Source organism: Pelodiscus sinensis, chromosome 14 (genome assembly GCF_052426305.1).
Source record: "Pelodiscus sinensis isolate ZL-2025 chromosome 14, ASM5242630v1, whole genome shotgun sequence".
Taxonomy (NCBI): domain Eukaryota; kingdom Metazoa; phylum Chordata; order Testudines; family Trionychidae; genus Pelodiscus; species Pelodiscus sinensis.
In genome coordinates this window covers 29,292,306-29,310,950 of record NC_143065.1, presented here as the reverse complement: position 1 = coordinate 29,310,950, position 18,645 = coordinate 29,292,306, and the positions used below count along the sequence as shown (strand labels likewise).

Below are 18,645 nucleotides of genomic sequence, written 5' to 3'. Positions count from 1 at the left end.
CACGGCTACCCCGCTGAGCCAGTACAATAAGACTCTGCTCCTTTAAGTGCCCTCAGAGACCTGATGAGCTTTGTAGACTGCTCCCCAGTTTTGCAAGAGCCAGAGTCCTATCTGTTTATGCCAGGGGCTGGAGAGCAACCCTGACTTGGGAGGGCAAAACTCTTGCCCTCTGCAACCCGATACAAGCTTCAAGTTTGAGCAGAACTTTTCAAGGTGCAACAGAATAAGCAATTGTCATGCTGCTGCATCGGGCAAAAGAAATTATGTGGTCGCATGAAATCCTTGTCAAGGAGCGGGGTGGTTAAGAGCAAAATGTTAAGAGCAATGCTGACTTGCAGCAAGTGAAAATCCAGCTGAAGCTGCTTAGTTTTGCCTTATTTTCATTTTCAGTGAAGGCGAGATCTTCTCCAGCTCTCAACGTTTTAGAAGACTGCCACAGAGGAGATGGACAATTTTTACATAATGACCTAATGTCTCTCAGACAAGCACACGCAGCTATTTCTCTGTTACTGTTTCCTCTATCCGCTTTTAAACAACCTCGCCCCCACAGTGCAGCAAGAGTTGCATCCGGACAATCCTCATTTTCATCCAGTCAAGAAAAATTAATCATTCAAAATAAGCGCTGCTTGAGGTCTAATAAAGCTGATGTGGTAACGATCTACTCAATAAGAATCTATTACAGGTGGATTGCATAAATATTAATTGTGCCTACTGTGGTTAATTAGTGTTTGCATATAAATCTAAACATGAATTTCCATCTTGTTGGCAGCTGGAAGCGCTGCATGTATGAGATTTATCAACACCCAATGAGCCATTATGGGTTTCTTTCAGCTGTTTTATTTTTATTCTTAATTTCTTTCATTTAATAAATAGCTCTCAAATTGCTGCAGCAAGGAAGAAATCATCTGTTTTCATCCTGTTGCCTGCTGGGCTTGCCTGGCCCTCATGTCAAGTGGAGTATATAGGATTTTTCATTGTGCTGTCTCAGTGTTCCTAGACTCTGCTCATCACTGAGAGAGGCTGGAGAGTCTGTTAGGCTCAAGGAGATATGTGAACTATGGATGCTTGGACATGTAGTTCTGTCTGTCTAGGCTATCACAAAGCACCTATATTTTCTTTTAATGAAGCAAGGAGAAGGGCTGGGTGACACTTAAGAGTTAAAATATAAAGATTGAGACTAGATGCAAGGTCAGAATCTTCTCTTTACTGTTCTTACTCTAGTGTGTAGCTTTACGGATAGGCTTGCCAGATGCTTTCACCAAAAATCCCCAACATGGCAGGGAAAAAACTTGTTTTTTTGTTGTTGGGATTTTTTTTTTTTGGTGTGTGGGTGTTTTTTGCTCAATCAACAACCAAGAGACAAAAGTTGTTGAGCAAAATAATCCAAAAAACCCAGGAGACCAAAATACATGTCCAGGCTTTTAGGTATCTCAAAGGGTGTCACAGGGGAGGGAGAAAACTTGTTCTTCCTGGCCTCTGAAGATAGAACAAGAAGCAATGGGCTTAAACTGCAGCAAGGGAGGTTTAGGTTGAACATTAGGAAAAAGTTTCTAATGGTCAGGGTGGTTAAACACTGAAATAAATTGCCAAGGGTGGTTGTGGAATCTCCATCACTGGAGCTATTTAAGAGTAGGTTAGATAAATGTCTATCAGAGATGGTCTAGACAGTACTGGGTCCTGCCATGTGGGCAGGGGACTGGACTCGATGACATTTCAAAGTCCCTTCCAGTCCTAGTATTCTATGATTTTTATCGGACAGGGGCCAGAAATAATGGACTGTCTGAGCGAAAACCAGACTCCTGGCAACCCTATTTATGGACACCAGTGGAGTTTCCCTGAATACACACAGGCCTCAGCGAGGGGAATGAAACCCACAGTATAGTAACCTAAGATTCTATAGCTACATGACTGATAACAGTATGTGCCAGGAGCCGATCGCCTCCCTGGGCAAGGTGGGCAGGCCCTGGCTCTCTGCTCCTAGAAGGGGCAGAGCCTCAGGAGGAAGGAGTGGAGGCACTCAACCCTCAGTGCTACCCGGAGTATGCAATGTAGCGCTCTGGCAGTGATTTATAGAGTCTGGGGCTGTGGCTGTTGCTGCTGCTATGGCAGCTGGAGCCCCAGACCTCTTTGAATTGACGGGCCCTGAGGAACCTTTACCTTTACCCCTCTGCTGGAAGGCCTGCGTATGCAGAATTAGCCCTGCCTTCTTCAGAGCTTTTAGAGCCCTTGACTTGGAAGTTCTGGTCGATCTGTTTTGGATGAAATAGCATGTATTAAAACGTACTTTTGTACTTGTTTTTGGTGAAGATGAAGGTGGTTTGCTCAGCCCTCGGCTGGAAAAGGGCAATGTCACTTATTTCTGATCAAAAGGCTACGTAACTCTGCTTAAGAGAATCCACAATTATATGCAAACCAATTCAGGTCCGGGGAAAGACCCCTTTTGCACCAATTCCCAAGCCACAGAAGCAATCTGTCATAGAGGGTGCATGCACAATGCTCATCTCCCAAACTCCCAGCTGTCATTACAGACACATTTCCTAACTGGCTCCCTTTCCTGTTTAATAGAAAATTTACTCTTATTTCTTGTCATAAAACATAGACAGTGTTCAGGGAGGGGAAGAAAGGGAAACCACATTGGATTTCATAAATACAATTTCATCCATACCTTCCAGATGTGAGGCTCTTAAGCATATGTTAGCATTCCGTTAACAGGGGTTTAAGTCCCAGTTGTAACTGTACCTAAAGTTTCAGTGGTGCTCACAATGGCTTTATTTCCATATAGACGCTAATCAGATTCACTTCCACATTGACCTGGAAGCAGTTCTATTGTCACGTAGGTATCCTGGAAAAAAAAAAGTCTCCTTTGCACATGCACAGTGAATGTTACCGATTTCCTTTTAAACTGCAGAGACTCTCTGTAGCAAGAGACTGAGGGGACATTTGGTCTGGATCTCTCTGATTTAGAGGAGAAACTCCATTTTTATTCGTATCAAACTTTTCCTCAGAAGAACATCCATGGTAAAAAACTAGGGATTCTATTTAAATCTGAAATTCTTGGTGTTTGTGTAAACAGTGTTTCATCCACAGTGAAAGATAAGTCAGTTAGGATTTAAGGTACGTCTAGACTACATGCCTCTGTCGCCATAGGAAAATGAAGCAGCGATTTAAATAATTGCCGCTTCATTTAAATTTACATGGCTGCCACGCTAAGCCGACAAACAGCTGATCAGCTGTTTGTCGGCTCAGCGCTGTAGTCTGGACACGCGGGTGTCGACATCAAAGGCATTTGTCGACCACCCAGGTATGCCTCCTGGGATGAGGTATACCTGGGTGGTCAACAAATGCCTTTGATGTCGACACCCGCGCGTCCAGACTACAGTGCTGAGCCGACAAAGAGCTGATTAGCTGGCAGCCATGTAAATTTAAATGAAGCGGCGATTATTTAAATCGCCGCTTCATTTTCCTATGCCTGGTAGCCTAATCTACATACCTCTGGCGACAGAGGCATGTAGTCTAGATGTACCCTAGGTCTCTGGAATCTTCCCCATTTCTTCAGCTGGCTTCTAGAGCTGGAAATCTCTCCCTACTCTGCCCTCAACAAAACATTTTTCATTGGAAAACATCAATTTGTGGAAATGAATCTTGCCTAAAAAGGTTGGCTTCTGTAAATTTGACTCAATTTTTTAAAAAGTTGGAAATTGTTTCATTTCAATGTTTTCTCTCAACAAAAAAATCCAGTTTTATGGTTAAAAAAAAAAACTGTTTCAAAATTGAAGCCAATTACAGTACAAAATGTTGAAGTTATTTTTAAAAAAATTGGTGAGCTATTTCTTTCAGATTTTTTTTTGGTGGGGTATGTGACAGTTTAGATGGTTTGTCCCAGTTCAGGAAATGTTTCTCCCCATAAGGCTCCCATGCTATCAATCAAAGAAGACTAAATGCAGCTTCACCATAGTGCATCAATGCCACCAACCACTCAAAGGGGTTTCTCATGTGTATCGCAATTTCCCCCTATGCCTAGGGGCACAGCATATTACCTCCTTTTAATGCTTTTAACCTCTGCTGGGCCATAGAATTAAGGCTGGACTAAACACTCAAACTCAGATCCTCAGTAGATGCTAAACCTCAGTAGATGTTGACCCTGAACTTTAAATGACTGTAATCTCATCAGCTAATACCTGTTTAAAATTTGCTCAAATATTTCGCCTTTTTCCCAGTTTTGTCCCCAGGTGCGTATCAAATGAATTCACCACTAATCCAGTCTGCAGTGCTATAAAATGAGAGTCTGGACATATAATCAGACTATAATATTTCTAATAATTCATCTTTATAATCAGAGATGGTTATTTAATCAAAATAAAAAACTGTGGGTAGATCCAGACAGATGAACTTTTCTGTGTCTAGAAATCAATACTTTAAATGTTGCCTCCATTTAAAAAAAACCCACCCCTAATTGTTCTTTTATGCTTAAAATTCTTTCAAGAGGAAATAATGTCTTTTTTTATTAGCACAGACACCCTGTAATCCCGATTACTTTTGTGTACTTGTAGCATACAGCAAAGCAGAGCAGTGTGTCCAACCTTTTTAAGCACAAAAATACTTTATGAATTTAAGTGCAATCCAGGATCTACCAATCCAGGGCTTGTTGATGAGCAATGGCAACACACCAGTCCCTTCCAGCCCAAAGAAGAAGAGACTAGTCTCTTGCACAGGTCAGAACGGGGGACTGCAGTGTTCTCTTTCCTGCATGAATGTGACAATGTTTCTACAGTAATACTGGATGTTGTTGCTTTTTTTTAATGTTGTCAATACTTAACCAGCTTGTAAGGCTTAACTCCTGTGTGTTTGTAAAGGACTTTGAGAGCCTCTTGTGTGTGGCACTATCAAAACACAAAATAATAGAAATGATACCTAGAAATTAGACAGATCTGAATAACCATCCCCTAATGAGATCTAGACAATCCTCAGTGCAGAATACATGTTTTGAAGAAAGGGAGGCTGATACCTTCAATGTACACTTAGCTTTTAAACACATTGAATGGCAATTCAGAAATCCTAAAAATACATGGATTTGGCCTTTAAACCAAGGCTTGTAAATACTGTGTGAATCCGAGTTAATGCCAGGAGTTTTCAACCTGTGGCCTAAGATTTCCAAAGGGGTCAGCACCTGCATATGAAATTGTGTTGGTAGCTGCAAATGAGGTTTGAAAACCATTGCTGTGTGCTATTTAAACTTTACAGAATGAGGCAAGAATTGGTTGTCCTCATTGTGACATTTTATCAATTAATCAGTGTTAGTTCTGCTTACAGTTCTCCTGTGTGGAAACTTCTCACTGCTGGCAAAGCTGGAAAAGAAAAGGCAAGATCTGTGGTTTTTCTTACATACTTCAAATATTTTTACAGAAATGCAAGGTATATTTTATGAGCAGACTACTTATTTTTTTTCTACATGAAAATCCTTTTTCTGTGAAAGGGAACTGCATTGCATTTACTTATCAGTGCTGGCTGGGGTGAAGGAATCTGATATTTATTTAAGAATAAATCACCACTCTTGCTCTGACTCTACATGTATATAACCTATCCGATTGCAAATTTTTTCTTGCTGGGTAAGAAAGAGCTGGTGAAAGATGGTAGAGGCTAATGGTTTGAGTAAAGGGCTCGCTCAGGGAAGAGGTCCTACATTTGTGTAGATTTTTTTTTCTTTGAAAGAAAAAAGAGCTTTGGACACCTACATTCCTATCCCTTTTAGTTCTCAGGGGGTAGCCGTGTTAGTCTGTATGTGCAAAAACAATGAGTCATCCTGTGGCACCTTCGAGACTAATAGATTTATTAGGGCATAAACTTATAAACTTTCATCAGTAAAACCCTCTTCTGTTTCCCATTTGTAAATTCTGTATGAAAAACCTTGCTATCATATATATATATATATATATATATATATATATATATAGTAGCCCAATGTCTGTGACTCTGTAATATTGAAACGCTGGCTGTTCCCTCTGGGCAGCACTGTTGCCTCCCGCCCTGGCGCTCAGCTGACTACTGCACCGCTCAGCAGCAGGGCCGTCCTTAGGCATGCGCGGAGTATGCAGTCATATACGGCACCACATTTTCTGGGGCACCACTCTGCCAGCCTGGGACGGAGGGGAAGCATACACGTGTGCTCTGCACCGGAGCCAGTAGGGGCGCTGCTGGCACTAACGGCCCTGCCAAAAGATCCCACCGGGCCAAGGGGACTCCAGTGAGGAGGCCGGCAAGCTGACCCTGGCTGGAGAAGGGAAGCTGTCAACCCAGGCGGCAGCGTCAGGAGGAGCTGGGGCTGCACTGGGGACTGGAGGGAGCGGGGTTATGCGTGGCTTGGCGTTGCAGCACCGTTTTTAAAAACAGCAAAGCTGTGGCTTGGAAGGAGATGCACTGAGGAGAGCTGGGGGAGCAGAGCCTCGATAGAGGCGGGACCGATCATGTTGTGATGGGCAGGGGCTGCAGACGCTGAGCGGCTCGGCTCCAACTCTGGCACGTGGTCTGGAGCCTGGGTTGCAGGGACTTCTGGGGCCCAATTGCAGACTCCAGTCCTGCAAATGGGAAGGCAGAAGGTAGGAGAGGCGAGGGGAGGAGAAAATAGGGCGAAGGGATGGGAGAGGAAGGTGCTTGTGCTGATGGGAGGGGGGCAGGTCAGGAGAAGAAAGGGGAATGCACCAAGGGAGAGGGGTGGAGGAGAGACTAATGCCGGGGTGGGGGGCAAGTGGAGACAATGAGGAAAAGGGCAGGAGGGGAGGTGTCAGTGGGAGGGGGGACAGGGTGACACTGGGAGAGGAAAGGAGAGGGGAAAGGCATTGGGGGCTAGAGGGGGAAGGGGGAGGTGCTGAGGAGAAGGCTTGAAAGAAGGGGTGGCATGAGAGAGGTGGGGTTGGAGCAAGTCATATGTGAGGGCACAGGGGCATGAGGGGAACAGGGACAGAGAGTGGTGAGGGGGTGGGCATCAGGGAAAAAGAGGGCAAAGTGGGCAGGAGCAGGGGCAGTAAGGAAGAGGGAGGCACCAGGAGGGTACAGGGCTAAGGGAAAGTGCAGGTGCCAGGGGATTCTGGGGGTGAAGCAGAAGGGCAGACACCTGCAGGGGAGGGACCAGCACCAGAGGAGAGAGGCAGGGGAGGTGCTTAGAGGTTGGTGTTAGGAGAAGGGATGAGGAGGGGTAGCTCACATGATCAGAGTAGGGCTACTGGAGAAGTGGGCACAGGGGGGAGAGAAGGGCTGGTGGAGGGAGGCAGGTCTCAGGAAGGCTGAGGGCAGTGAGAAGGGCAGGAGTCAGGACAGCAGTGGAGGGTGAAGGTTGGGGGCAGCAGGTACCAGGGGAGCTGATGGAGCAAGGGGAAGAGACATGGCAGCAGAGGGAAAGGGTAGAGGCACATCCAAACAAGTCACATGAACTCAGTACTGGTGCACAACACAAAATTCATTCTGCTCATGGGAGGAAACGCTTAGAGGGAGCACTTCCTCCAGCCTCTCCGCCCTCCCCCTCCTCCCCTGAGTTAATGTCTCACACATTGGGTTAATGCAATTGCAGGATAGTTGCATGGGGGGGGGGATTTGGTGGGGGCCAATCTAATCTCTATTGGTAGGAGGAGGATGTCTGGGACTGCCCCAGCCTTGAGCCTCCCACACCCCAGGTACCCTGGAGCTGCAGTGGCTATGAAGAGGTGCTTCTCACCTGGCCCCAAGCTGCTATGGCCTGTGTTAAACAGGAGGTCAGATTAAGGTTAGAAGGGACTACTGCAGTCATCTAGCCTATCCATATAAAACCAATAGGCTGAATGACATGGACATTCCTCAAATGTATCCAGTCAATAGCTATACCAGCTAGACTCCTAGAAGCCTTTCGCTATTTGTTGTTTTTGTATTAGTTGCAAAATAGAATTGGGTCATTTTACAACACAGTTTTTCAAAGTCTGCTGAAATGTCTTTTGCCTTAGTTTTAATTAATGTGATGCACTAATACAAGGCCTCCACAACCAAACGATCTGCCTAAAGAAAAACCCATAAGTCCATGAGTAACCAACAGTACCAATTTAAAAGGCAACAATTCCAAACAATCGGGGTTTCAGGCTATAACCCAGTCCCAACACGTAAACCCATACAAGTTTTTCTCTGGACACTTTGCATTCTTCCCTCCTTCCTCCCCTGCCACTGTCCATGATAAAACTTCATAAACTCTTTTTAAAAATCTCTAAATTACATGATACAATGTCGGGCCAGTCCCTAGGTTGTTACCATTCAGGTGTCACTTTCGCTCTAACTTCATGATTATCAGCTTTGGTCTTTCCTTGCATTAGAACATTCTTTATGCTGATTTCTAAAATGATGTGTCTTATTCAAAAAATTAATAATAGGGGAGTGCAGAATATTAGTGGACCAGACACATGAATCACTAAGGTCTTCTCCCTATCCCCATCAATATCATAACATTGTTTGATTATTAGTCATAACTGTTTGAACATGCAGTATGTTTAGCCATTATAGATGGTGAAGAAACTCTGATCAGTTTCTTTCTGGAAATCCCTTTTCCCATATATATATATATATTTTTAAACAAAACAGACTAGACAGGCTATAAAAAGAACAGAAAGAAAACTTGGCCGTCTCATACTTGAAACTTTCCAACTCCTGCTGAGTACTTTATGCTTATATTTGCATTACATTTCCCACTGATATCCAGTGAACTCCTATCCCATATTATTTTCTACCAGCAAATGGATCTTTAATACATAAAACTTCTCCAGCAAACTGACTGGATTATGACACAGCAAAGTATTACCCAGACCCATACAGCATATCTTCACTACAGAGCTAACTTGAATTATTTACACTCAGGTGAATGCCTCTCAAGTCAGCTTAGTTTGGTTGAGAGCTGCCTCATTGAGGCATAAATCTCCAGCTACACAGAGCATTCTTACCTGCTGATGAGTTGTGCTGACTGGAGCTGTAGCCTGTATCACTGATGGGCCAGCCAACTTGAATTGGAAACACTAAGGCTATGTCTAGACTGCAGAGTAAAACTGGATGGTCTTTCGAAAGAGGCTTTTTTGCAATGGCGCGTCTACATGGCCCCAAATTTTGGAAGAAACCTGCTTTTTCGACACATCCTTTATGCATCATAGAACAAGGTTTACAGGGATGGCAAAAGAGTGCATCTGCTTTTCTGAATTTTTTTTGGAAAAGCGGACATGTTCTTTGGATGTGGCATTGCTTTTCTGGGATACCAAAAAAACGTTGCAGTCTAGACATAGCCTAATACACTTGAGGAGAAGGTTTTGGTATGGGACTAGGATATGGACTTGAGTTAGAGGCGATGCTCAAGTGAACTGTAGTAAAGACAGGCCTTTAAAATAGTCAGGCAAAACTAGCTTGCTTACTCGGTTTCATGAATAGACATGTCACTTTTAGAGTCCTGAGGAAACAAATCATGCACAGTAAAGTGTTTTAAGCTCTTTTAATAGCTGAGCCGCAGGAGCTTACTGCACACAGCATGTGAACCAGACCGACCACCTGCGATGTTATCATATGGTGCCTTTTAGTGGCTTCATCAGCGCAGGTCAGATTTTGAGTCCTGACCTTCATTTTTCCTCAAACAATGGTCTATGCCTACATCAGTATACAGCTGTTCTATGGATGCAACACTTATTTGTGTGCCCAGATCAGGTAGCTAGATAACCATCCCTCTGAACTGTGCATGCAAATGAGAGTTGTGCTTGCCCAAAACAGGGGCATGTATAGTCTGAGAGTGCATTTACACAGCACCCTAAACTTGAAATAAGATACGCAATTTGCAATTTTGAAATACCTTACAGGCAGTCCCTGGGTTACATGGATCCGACTTACATTGGATCCCTACTTACAAACGGGGTGAGGCAACCCCGCACTAGCTGCTTCCCCCCAGAAGACCAGGGAGACGCGAAGCCATCTCCCCCCTCCCTCCCCCCCTCCCCCCAGCAGACCAGGGAGACGCAGAGCGGCTTTTCTCAGCAGAAACCTCAGCTTAAGAGTAAAGGACTGAGAGAAGTGAGGTGTGGGAGAATAAAACTGAGCTCTGGAGAAATGTTTGGCTACAGTTTCCCCTACAATATGTACCAGTTCCGACTTACATACAAATTCAATTTAAGAACAAATCTACAGTCCCTATCTTGTACGTAACCCGGGGACTGCCTGTATTTTGAAACTTGACATGTCTACACAGCACCAAAGTTCAAAATAACACACTATTTCAAGTCATCCTTTACTCCTCGTGCAACAAGGTTTACCAGGATGGCAAAATAGCGCACCCATTATTTCAAAAAATATTTCAAAATAACAGGCGGCTTGTGTAGCTGAGGGGTAGCTATCCCGAAATAGCCATGCAGTGTAGATGTACCTTGTGTTACACTATGTAGAAATAAGACCATAAAACCAGAAGACGCTTGATCTTGCCTCAAAATGTAGCCACAATGTATTCTTAGCACTGATTTGTAGAAATACTTGTTTTTACTTCAACAATAATCAAATACAAGTGTGGCTAGTATGTCAAATTGCTCAATAGCAAGTAGTCTGTATCAACAAACTCACTTATATCATCTTGCCAGGGTCAGTAATCCCTGTGGCTGATATGCACAGTCAGTGGTGCTCTCGGGCCTTACAGCTGCCTGGGGAATCCTGAGTAGAGTGAACACTGTGTCTTATGAAAGCGTATCTGTGGCTGAGCATAGAGGCTCACTGCTGAGTCAGATCCTACTTTTTTCAGAAGGCTGTTCTTAGCAGAGACAAATATTTTTTCTGTCTATATGGGATTTCCAGTGTCCTGGAATGAAGCTAATTTCATATAGTTTTGTTCCTGGGATCAAGCCCAGTGTTCATAAAATGGAACTGTGCATTGACAGTTATTTTGGAAGCAGGTAAAAGGGGTTCACTGTAGAGATGTGAGCGGGTAACAGCTAATGGTTTCTAAGGAGCAGAGCTGGCTGGGAATCTGCAGCCTAGCACGTGGGAGAGTGAGGGCTGCCAGCTCCCGTGCAGGCTCGTGGACATGGGAATCTGTAGGTTTGCACGGTGCAGAAGTGGAAGCAGGGGAATGGCTGCCGGCTCCCAGCCCAGGAGCCTAAACCGCCTGGGAGTTGGCATACTTCCGTTCCAGCGCCTCCCCCCCCGCCCCGCATGAGGCTGCCAACTTGCAGCCCACATTAACTAATTAAATGGGATTTTAAATCCCTAGTTGACTGCTCCTCTGTAACCTAGAGGAAGATCTCTTTGCTACTGCTAGAGTTCTGAATGGAATCTCTCTGCCTGACCTCTAGAGAGGTTTGCCTAGAACAGCATAGAACCTGTAGGAGAAACTTCTGGCACTGTCTGTTCAGTGGATATCTATACATAGAAGGTATTTATCTGGCCACAACGCTGGTGATTTTGCCAGGCCCTGGGCAATCTGTGGGCCAGCGCCTTGGGTGGAGGGGGGTTAGGGGAAGCCCCAGCCCTCAGCACCACCCCAACCAGCCTTCAGGGTCACCTGGACCATGTCATGTGGGGTTCTGGTGGCAATTTAAAGGGCCTGGGACCCTGGCCTCTTTTAAATTACAAGGGCCCAAGGAAACTGCCCTTTCTGACCCCATCAGTGGCCATCTCTGGACCATATCACCATAGTTGCTCAGCACCTCACAAACTTTAATGTATTTATCTTCATAATACCCCCTGAGGTGCTGTTTTTCCCCATTGTAGAAAAGAAACACTGTCTAGATATGGTTATTTCAAAAGAAACCCCTTCTTCTGAAATAACCCTTATTCCTCCTACAATGAGGTTTACCGATTATTTTGGAAGAAAGGTTTTCTTTTGAAATAGCTGCGTCTAGACAGCGTTCCTTTTTTTGAAATAGTGTGAATATGCAAATGAAGCGTGGGATATTTAAGTCCTGTCTTCATATGCAATTTCGAATGTATACATTTGCATCCCTCTCTCGAAAGTGGGTGCAAGTGTAGACATACCCTTTTTGAAGTAAGAAAAATCACATTTCACACTTCAAAAGCAGGTTAAGCAAAATGGATGTATACAATGGGTGTATAGGAATTTATTTTGCCCATAATTTGTCATTAGGGCAAGCTACTACACACTTTATTGTAAACTTACAACACAGCTAGAAGTAGCTTACAATATGAAAGTCCCTTCCCAAACTCTTCACAACACCTCTCCCCAAAAAGGAAACAAAAAGCAATTGTTCTCCCATGCCCCCCAAAAACCTTACTCAAACAGCATTCTAGCCTCATAAATGGAGAAGTACCAGCGTCTCTAGTGAAGTCCACTAGAGATTTTGCTTTTGCTATTGATTTTTGCATTGAAAGTACTCTGCTGCTATAGTGATGGGTTACTATTAGGGATGTTAAATATCAGTTAATTGAATAGTCAGGTAACCTCATGAATTCTTATTGGAACTATTCTATAGTTCCTGGGGGCGGGGCTGGCAGCCAGTGCACTCCGGCCTCACTCCTGAGGAACCCCCTACTACTCTGTGCTGGAATTTAAAAACCAGCTTCCCTCATGAAGAGCTGCCTGTCACCATGTGCTGCTGCCTCTGATAGAGGCACCAGTGCAGGGTGGCAGCAGCACCATCTGGAGATGCGGGTCTGAGCTACTGAACCCATCACAAGCCAGGACTGAGCCAGAGGAGGAGGTGGGAAATGCATGTAGTCTATACCATTAACCTATAAGCTTTTGCTTATCAGTTAATCAGCTAATTGACTACACTATTTCATCCCTACTGATGATATAAAATATTTGGTTTGATTGGAAAGCGCTGGAAAAACTCTTAAGTTAAATTTAAAATGGGACATTTTAGCATGGGCTGCAACTGTTTAGACTGTTCTGTAACAATCTGATGAAAATGCAAAAATCTCAATTGAGTTTTAAAAAAGTGGGTAGGAAGGCTTCTTTAAACAGTTTCGTTATCTCTTTGGTCCTCTGAATCAATGGTGTAACTTCCTGACAGTATTCAATATTTCTATACTGCATGGTTTTCTAGCTACATTGGATGCTAATTATAGCATTTGCAATGTTTGTTATATATAACTATGAATGCTCTATTAGCAGTTTAATGGGGAATTACAGCAGGCTTATGCATAGCTATTTGTCAAGTGACCAGGGCTGGATTAAGAACTTTAGAAGCCCTGAGCACTGAAAAGATTATGGTGCCTTCCCCCTCCCCACCATATGTAATTCGAAATAAAAACAATACTATACCGTAAAACCTTTTTTTTTGTGCCCCTGCTTTGCTGGTGCCCTAAGCATCTGCTTAGTCTGCCTATTGGGTAATCCAGCCCTACAAGCGACAATATAAAAAAGGTGTTTTCCAATGAATACAGAACTCTCCGTTGAAAAACCCGTGATGCTATTCCAGAGCACTTAATAAAAGTATGTCTATACTCATTTGTTACATAAAAAAGAGGAGTATCTGTAAGAGAGAACTAATTCGGACATTTGCATCAATGTAGTTTAGGGAATGCAAGCACTGACATCTGTCTGCAGGAGCTCACAGTTGAGTTACAATATTTGTACCAAGATTTGAGACTTAGATTTACTGGGATTTAGCTAAGAAACCCCATGATTTGTCCATCCCATGTGGAAAATATTTCAGTTGCATAGATGAATGGTAATTCTGAATGCTACAGTCACTCAAGTAGAAAAGGAGGATGGTATAAGGTCCCACAGTGGCTCTCAATTCACATAAAACCACAACCCAGCACTATAAAACATATTAATTCTGGGAAGGCAACCTTCTTTCTCCTGCCTAACAGCCTTGTACTCAAGTGTGTCTCTAGTCAAGACTTTTATCATTAAGAGTTTAGTGCTGAAGTGATAGACTCCCTTTAGCCAGCCACAGGACATGAGGGGATAGCTGATCTGAGAGCTTCAGCAACAAAAAAGCACAGTCCCCTGCCCTATGAAGTAAAGAAGTAACTCCATTAGAAGTAAAAATAGGCCTATACTCCTACAGGGACCAGCCACACTGCATGTGCTGTCACCATTATGTGGGTAGGATATTGTGAAATTAGCTCTGTTTGAGTTCCCAGATGAATGCAGGGTTGACTTTGCGGGCTTAGCCTTCAGAGAAGGCTAAACACATTTCTGAATAAAGTTGTGGTGCTAACTGGGGTCTTCAAAATGTTGTTGCATCATTTGAAAGCATGATCTAGATCTGCATGTACATGAAAGACCCCATGGCATCATTTTTAAATAGAAAAATTTCCCTAGTGTTTCAGAGCAAAATCACTCCTCTTTACTACTATACAGGGGGCTGGGTTCTGCCCTCTACTCCAGAGGTAGCTGCATTATGAAGCGCTTTGAAGTCCTTTGGGTTGAAAGGCGCCATGTGAATAGAAAACAATAGCCCAATTATTATCATAGCACTGCCAGCTCTATTTTATCCCACTTTCTCTGAAGACTGCATAAATCCTGGATGTAACGAATGAATAATTTTACTGCTCAAGGTGAGTGACCTTCATGCAGAAAGCCAGGTTTAACCCACATAATTGAATTGGTAGCATTTCTGGGTGTGTGTTACTTTTTAATTGTAAAACATTAAGAAATACAATCAATTTAGCCCTTGGCTGAATGTCCTGGCCAAATCTTATGTTGGCAAAAGGTTCAACACCTAAATTGTATTCATATGTGGTCACAAGTTAGGTTGCTGTGGGATATTTTATTTAGGAAAAAAGGAATGGCCATACTGGGTCAGACCAAAGGTCTATCCGACCCAGTAGCCTATGCTAGATGCCCCAGAGAGAGTGAACAGAACAGGTAATCCTCATGTGAGCCCTCTCCTGTCATCCATTTCCAGCCTCTGACAAACAGAGGCTAGGGTCCCCATTCCTACACAATAGCCATTGATGGCTCTAATCTCCATGAATTTATTTAGCTCTTTTTTGAGCCCTGGTGTTTACAACAGGTATATCTCCATATATTATATTATTACATATCTCATAGAATTGGAAGGAAGCTTGAGATGTCATCAAGTCCAGTCCCCTGCCCTCATGGCAGGACCAGGTACCCTCCCTGTCAGATTTGCCCTAGATTCTTAAATGGCCCCCTCAAGGATTGAGTTCACAACCCAGGGTTTAGGAGGCCAATGCTTAAGCCACTGAGCTATCCCTTCCCTCTGAACTCCACCCTCTGTCATGGAGTTCCACAGGTTGACTTTTTCAAAGCCTTCTCTGAATTATTATAAACTCAGCCTTCACTAGATGCTCGGTTATACCAGAAAATTCTGAACAGTTTGGTTCCCATCCAGCAAAGTCTTTAAGCACACATGTAAGCCCATCCCTACAGGGTAAAGTACTTAGGCATTTGGTTCAGTCCTACTGATATCCCTGGGACTTAAGGGTGCACTTAAGTCCCATATTGAGTCAGGGCCAACCTGCTCAGCACCTTGCATGTTTTAATCTTAAGCTTTGTTTAAAATGCAGGCTTCTGTGCTTGTGCACATTAAATCTTTAATCTCACTATGTGTGCTAAGTTAAAAAATCAATGTGCTGTTGATGACAGACAGGGACCAACTAGCTAACTTTTAAAATAAAAGCTGAATTTATTTTAAAGTGTCTATCTCTCTTGACTTAGAATAATCACAACAAATACTAATATGGTATAACATAATTAGATATCATCTTGTTAAATACCATGTGTGAAAAGCTCTATATTTACCTTGTAAATTAGTGTACATTTTATGTTCTCTTTTGGGTCTGTCTTAAAGTAGTTCATGTGTGAGTACTTTTTTGGCTCTGTCAATCTGTTTTTTCACTTCTCCAGGTTGGTATTTCAGTTTTAGGAATGCTGTATATAGATCCTGTAGGTGTTTGTCCCTGTCTGTGGGATCAAAGCAAATCTGGCTGTATTTTAGGGCTTGGCTGTATACAATAGATTGAGAAACATGTTTGGGATGGAAGCTGGAAGCATGAAGGCAAGTGTAGCGGTCAATGGGTTTTCAGTATAGGGTGGTGAAAATGTGTCCATTATTTAATTGTACTGTCGTGTTCAGGAAGTGGATTTCCTGCATGGACTGGTCCTGGCTGAGGTTGATGGTGGGATGGAAATTGTTGAAATCCTTGTGAAATTCTTCAAGAGTCTCTTTTCTATGGGTCGATATGATGAAGATGCCATCCATGTAGCATAAGTAAAGTAAAGGTGTTAGAGGGCAGGAGCTGATAAAATGTTGTTCAAGGTCAGTCATAAAGATGTTGGAATATTGTGGTGCCATGTGGCTGCCCATGGGTGTGCCACTAACTTGAAGATACAAATTGTCTCTGAAACAGAAGTAGTTGTGGGTGAGGACAAAGTCACAGAGCTCTGTAACTAAGTGCTCAGTGCTGTTATCAGGGATAGTTGATTTATGATCAGGGTTTTTTTCTGTTCAACTTAACACTGATATGCCACTTCAGAGGTAAATTTTTCTCCCTTTTCCTTTACCCTTTTACTGTAACAATTCCTGAGCGAAATTAAACAGAGCTAATAACAAATCAGAGATGGTTCTGGAATAACCATAATCATTTTATGGCATTTTAGATGTGAACTATTGGTGTAACCACTGCCATTTAAAAGAGAAACACAAACTATTCCTTTACATAAACTTCGCTCCGTTTTAGTCATGCAATTATACTGTGTATTGCTATTAACCAGTGTAACACCTTAGGCAAAGTGATTTGTTTGTGGTACTTTACATATCATTTGTTCTACTATCTTGCGACTGACATGCTGGACCTGGATTCAAGAGATTTGAACTAATCCCAGTTTTGTCACAGTCCTCTTGTGCAACTGAGCAAAACAATATCTCTGTGTCTAAGTTCACTCTCTATAAATAGAAACAATGCCCTTCATTTCTTCTAGTTTTCCTCCACCTTCTCTCTACAGATTATAAACTATTTAGGATGGTCTCATGATACGTTTGTTTAGTGCCTGACACCACAGATTCCTGATCTCAGTGGATCCAGGCATTACTATTATACAAATAATATAGTATTATTAGGACAGCTACATTCAATCAGGAATTGACTGAAAAACTGTAGTGCCAAATTTCAGAAGAACTATCTTTTTATCCACTCAGTAAAACCAATACTCTATAAGCCCAAATTCATTTCATTTTTACAGCTAGCCTTTAAAACTCCTGAGAACTGATACATGTTTGATTTTTGGATTAAACAAAGCTGTTTGGAGTAGGATATTGCCCTTTACATATTCACACCATGCATTGTAAGAGTACTAATGTGAGAGCAAGAAACACCAGTCTAGATTTTGATGCTGTTCTCACAGCCATGAGATGGTGAGTGTGACAGCTCTTTACCGTGTGTGCATATTTAGCAATGTAAAGGATAACATCTCTGATATAGTTCTCTTAGGCCAGGTCTACACTAGACCTGGAAGCTTGGCTTAAGCCTTGAGGTATGCAAAGTGGGCTTACCTTAAGCCAAGCTTGAGGCTGTCCCCACTGCAGGAGGTTGATGGGAGCAAATGCTCCCATCAGCTTCCCTTACTCTTCATGACTGTGAGGAGTACAGATGCCAGCCAGAGCTGCCCTTGACGTTCGATTTAGTGGGTCTATACTAGGCCCACTAAATTGAACACCAGCATGTTGATCTCCAGCACAGTGCGTGAAGGTGTGCCCTTAGTAATTTTATGTCCCCTCAAGAGGTTAACAGATGGTTGTACAAAACTAATAACGTTAGTAAACAGTTGCTATGTTTGGTTTCATTTAGATTTGTCTTAAAATATGGGTTTCTTTGTACAAGAATGCCTACAGAGAGACCACAAATTCCATAGGAGGGTGATCTCGATAGCCATTCATGCACAAATGATACAGGCACATAACTCATCTTAACAGTCATGAGTCTTTAATGAATTTCTTTAACTGGAAAGAGAGGAGCAGTAAGACGCTGGAAAAATAACTAAATGGGTGAGCAGAGCTGGCATCAGAGGGAAGTAATGGGCTTGATCTGCAGCAAGGGAGATTCCAATTAGATTGTAAGAATTTCTCTTACTTTCCATATTGTAAGGGGAAGCCATGGAATCCCCGTCACTGGAGGTTTTTAAGAACAAGTTTGTAAAACTCCTGTCAGGGATGGTTTAGGTTTACTTGGTCCTGCCTTAGCTCCTCTCAGTCTAGTGACTTCTTGATATCACTTCCAGTCCTACATTTCTATGAAAGTTTTCAGGGTCATAGTCTCCATTGTGACCACAGCAAATTCATCTCTCTTTCAACTTGGCTAGTTGCATATTGGGTTTGAAACTTTCCTATTTGAGCATTCAGTATTTCCATTTTGTTCTTATTTGACATAAGTAAACTTCTTTAATGGAAGAAACTTTAGCTATTGAGATGTGACCATGTTGGACAATAGCAGCTTTTACCAGTGCTCTGATCACAGGATCACCAATTGGATCACCCAGAATAAACCTGAGGAGAGAAGCTGTGATATATTGGGTTGAGAAGAGCCCAAAAAGCTAATTGGCCCAGAAAATAGAAAAGGCACAGGAAGGAAGTGTTCAGGAGTCAGAAGGAACTGGTAGGCTTTTGGGAGTCAGAGCCAGAAAAGATCTCTCTGGAGAAAGATGCCTTGCCTGAGTGATCTAAAGGAATGTATGCTCTGTGTGTG

The 18,645-nt window shown here is 42.9% G+C and overlaps 1 protein-coding gene across 3 annotated transcripts in view; it reads right to left on the bottom strand.

Annotated features, from left to right (window-relative positions):
- The window catches only part of CTXND1 (cortexin domain containing 1), a 45,640-nt gene that overhangs the window by 12,235 nt on the left and 14,760 nt on the right, over nucleotides 1-18,645 (bottom strand). For all 3 annotated transcript variants that reach the window (XM_089782062.1, XM_025179570.3, XM_089782063.1), the window contains 2 exons: nucleotides 5,309-5,345; nucleotides 2,666-2,842 (listed from right to left, as the gene is read on the bottom strand). The gene's annotated coding sequence lies outside the window, so the exon portion shown is untranslated. The remainder of the gene's footprint in view (nucleotides 1-2,665; nucleotides 2,843-5,308; nucleotides 5,346-18,645) is intronic.